The sequence below is a fragment of the Capsicum annuum genome, unplaced genomic scaffold, assembly GCF_002878395.1.
Source record: "Capsicum annuum cultivar UCD-10X-F1 unplaced genomic scaffold, UCD10Xv1.1 ctg77989, whole genome shotgun sequence".
In the NCBI taxonomy this organism is placed as follows: domain Eukaryota; kingdom Viridiplantae; phylum Streptophyta; class Magnoliopsida; order Solanales; family Solanaceae; genus Capsicum; species Capsicum annuum.
Genome location: NW_025888436.1, coordinates 1541 through 5241, shown reverse-complemented (window position 1 = coordinate 5241; position 3701 = coordinate 1541). Strand labels below are relative to the sequence as shown.

Here is a 3701-nt window from a genome sequence, read left to right as displayed (position 1 = left end):
AAGCAACATTTACAAAGTGTTGCCTTTGCTAATTTGAACATAAACATCTATATAAGTCGTACAATTTATATCCCTGCTCCCAATGACCATATGTTTAAAACATAGCATTCTTGTGTATTTTATACGATTAATATTTACTACAAATTTTGATTGAAAAATACAATTATATTCTCATGCATCCATTAGTCATATTATACATCATTATTCTATCTAGATTGTCTCAAAACACTATGTTAGATAAAAATAACTCAAAAATTATAGTACACGCAAATTTTCATCATGTTCCCTTCGAGAAATAGACTGACTCCATGCTTAATCTAGGCTTTGCGACATCCTCGATCACAATATACATTATTATTTATATCCTTGATGATTTGTGAGTTGAACTATGATCTTCTCTAGTTGAATAACATACTATGTTGTTGTATAACACAAATAGATCCACTTAATGTTTCCTTTAAAAACCACCTTACCTGCATTTCATAAGAAAATAACTATGATTAAGTAAAGAATGGGTAAATGAACCAGAAAAGAAAAATTACTATATTTGAATAGAAAATGTGACCTGAAAAAAATACCAAGTGTACTCCCATAAACTAGGGTCTGGGGAGGTCAGAGTGAACGCAGACCTTACCCCAACCCTCAAAGGTAGCGAGGTTATTTTCGATAGACCTAAGATAAAATGATCCATATTCCCAAGCTATTGTTTTATTTTTGTTATAAACGTAACTTTAACATACTGCCACAAATAGAATTACTGCATTTAGAAGTCTCATCTCACCAATGTCTAACATGTGGGAACTCTAATATAAAAATATGCTAACCTTTAATGCCTAGTATAGAAATTGAGTAACTCAAGTCCACTGACCTTTATATTGATGTCTCTTATCCGCACCAGCATTCTTCTTTGCCTAGAGTCTTGACTGCAAGAAAGAAAAACACTATTATGTAGAAAAAATCAACTGTTGGATTGTGGTCCAAACGCCGCATGATCAGAACTTAATTGGACCCAATTGCAGGCCACATATGTTTAATTTCAAGAGTTTATTTAAGAGTTTAAGTTGAGAACAGGTGTTTAATTTCAAAAATAAGAGCAGGTATTTTCGAGAGTTTATTTAAGTCCATCTCAGTTCCTAGCACAACAAGTTGTCTATGTTTTCTAGTAGCATATACTGATGATATGTGTCTAGAATACTTAGAATTCTGCACTAGAAAGCTATACATGCAACAATGAACTTAAAAAGTTCTTCTGTGAGTAGAATTTACCTGCTTCCTGAGAGCCTGTTGAACATAAAGAAAGCAGTTAACGACACTTCCACAGCTAGCATAAGCCTCAATATCAAAAAGAGTGCAGTTTACCTCAACTAGAACAGGTTTATGTTCATTAACAGCTATTTTTCGTGCCTCCTGGACAGCGGTGAAAATAGCAAGAGCATCATTACCATCCACACGAATACTACAAATTCCATAGCCCTGTCCTTTGGTAACAACACCATCACCTAAGTAATAACATAAATAGATGCCATTGTAAGTAGCCAACTATATAATTGTAGTAGCAACTAATTGAACAGCTAAGAGAGCCACCTACTTCGAAGGTTAAACAGTGGTTGTTAAGGTTATAAGGTTGTTTCCTAATATAAGGTTTTAAGGTTAACTGGTGGCCGTTAAGGTTATAAGGTTGTTTATTAAAAGATGTCCATTAAGTTTTATGTATAGATTAGACTTTAAACGGTTGTCGTTAAGGCTAAGGTTATAAGGTTATAAGGTTGTTTCCTAATATAAATTTATAAGGTTAAACGGTGGCCGTTAAGGTTATAAGGTTGTTTCCTAATATAAGGTTTTAAGGTTAACCGGTGGCCATTAAGGTTATAAGGTTTTTTGTTAAACGATGTCCATTAAGTTTTATGTATAGATTAGACTTTAAACGGTGGCCGTTAAAGCAAAGGTTATAAGGTTGTTTCCTAATTTAAGGTTATAAGGTTAAACGGTGGCCGTTAAAGTTATAAGGTTGTTTATTAAATGGTGGCCATTAAGTTTTATGTATAGATTAGGCTTTAAACGGTTGCCGTTAAGGCTAAGGTTATAGGATTATAAGGTTGTTTCCTAATATAAGGTTATAAGGCTAAACGGTGGCCGTTAAGGTTATAAGGTTGTTTACGTAACGGTGGTCGTTAAGGCTTAGGTTATAAGGTTGTTTACTTAACGGTGGTCGTTAGGGTTATAAGGTTGTTTCCTAATATAAGGTTATAAGGTTAAACGGTGGACGTTAAGGTTATAAGGTTGTTTATTAAACGGTGTCCATTAAGTTTTATGTATAGATTAGACTTAAACGGTGACCGTTAAGGCTAAGGTTATAAGGTTGTTTACTTAACAGTGGCCATTAAGTTTTACTCTTATTAATAAAGTGGTTGTGCGGGATCAATTATGGTTACACAGCGTGAATGGATTTCAGGATACTTAAGGGAAAGCCAAACAGCAAAGATGGAGCATCTAGATGTTTTTGCTAACTTACTACAACTATCAAATTAAGTTCAACAAATTAATAACATATTGATACAAGACTAAGCGTGTATCAGGCGATTCAAGCCAACACAAGAGCAACAAGATGAACAACAAGGTCCTAGTGAATCGAAATAGGCCGCTCACGGCTTCACTAGACTTTAGATTTAGTTTTGAGCAAGAAAAGAGATGAACACAACAACAACAATGCTAGTGAATCGAAATATCCCCACACAGCTTCACTAAACTTTAGATTTAGTTTTGAGCAAGATGGTAAAGGTTAATAAAAACATACCTTTGCATAGGTGCGAACAATGTCATTCCTTGAGCTTTTGCAGTAAAGCCACAGGGCGAGTTTTACCACTGCTGCAGTTAACATGATTGAATATAACCATGCAAGCTGATTCAAAGTCATCTTTTCAGGAGGTTTATTTTCAACTAGTTATTCCACAGCCTGGATCAATACTTGAAAATCTAAACATTAAATTTTCAACTTTTTGATCGAGAATGATGTATATGAGTGAATAGTAAAATAGAACGATCAATCCAGAATATTTTGGTATAATGCATTAAAAAATAGCAGGATAGAAACTGAAAATAAATGAATTCTTTTACAAGGAAATGGAGATAATTAACACCAGGGCAGCCAAATGTATTCATGTTCATTCTCCCATCTATATCCAGAAGTATGGATGCATTGTAGAGAAAATGAATCCCTGCACAAGGAATACAACACGATTAACTGCGCAATGATTACATAGCACTATTTTTCATCAGTGCAGGCAGCAACATAAGTTGTTTTGCCTCCAGGAGCAACACTGCACCATGAAAAAATTTAACACTTTAGGCGAATAAAAATTTATCAAAATATATCAATTCTCTGCCTATTGAACTAAGAAGTAAAAAGTTGGCAGAAATTGTTTTAGCTTCCCTCTCAAAAGAAAAGATACTAGGTGCATCACTTGAACCTAATATGGACAAAGCTATATTCAAGGCAAAGCAGCTAGTTTAAAGAAAGGAGAAATTAAAAGTGAAAGTGAAAAAGCAGATGCTTTATTTTTTGATTAGCTTTTTCCTAGACTAAGTATGCACCAGAAAATTCTTTCAGCAATCAATTTGTTTTAACATTATTTTAGACAAAAACTTAGTTACTTACGCCATATCAATGACACATTCATTCTCTTGAGGTGCAAGGGCCATTA

General features: G+C 34.0%; 1 long non-coding RNA gene across 1 annotated transcript; it reads right to left on the bottom strand.

The window, feature by feature from the left end:
* Positions 1-255: 255 nt before the first annotated feature.
* LOC124894849 lies at positions 256-3459 on the bottom strand. Its single transcript, XR_007051387.1, has 3 exons — positions 2795-3459; positions 869-1499; positions 256-473 (listed from the first exon to the last, which is right to left on the bottom strand). It is a non-coding gene; the product is annotated as an uncharacterized LOC124894849 (long non-coding RNA).
* Positions 3460-3701: the final 242 nt, after the last annotated feature.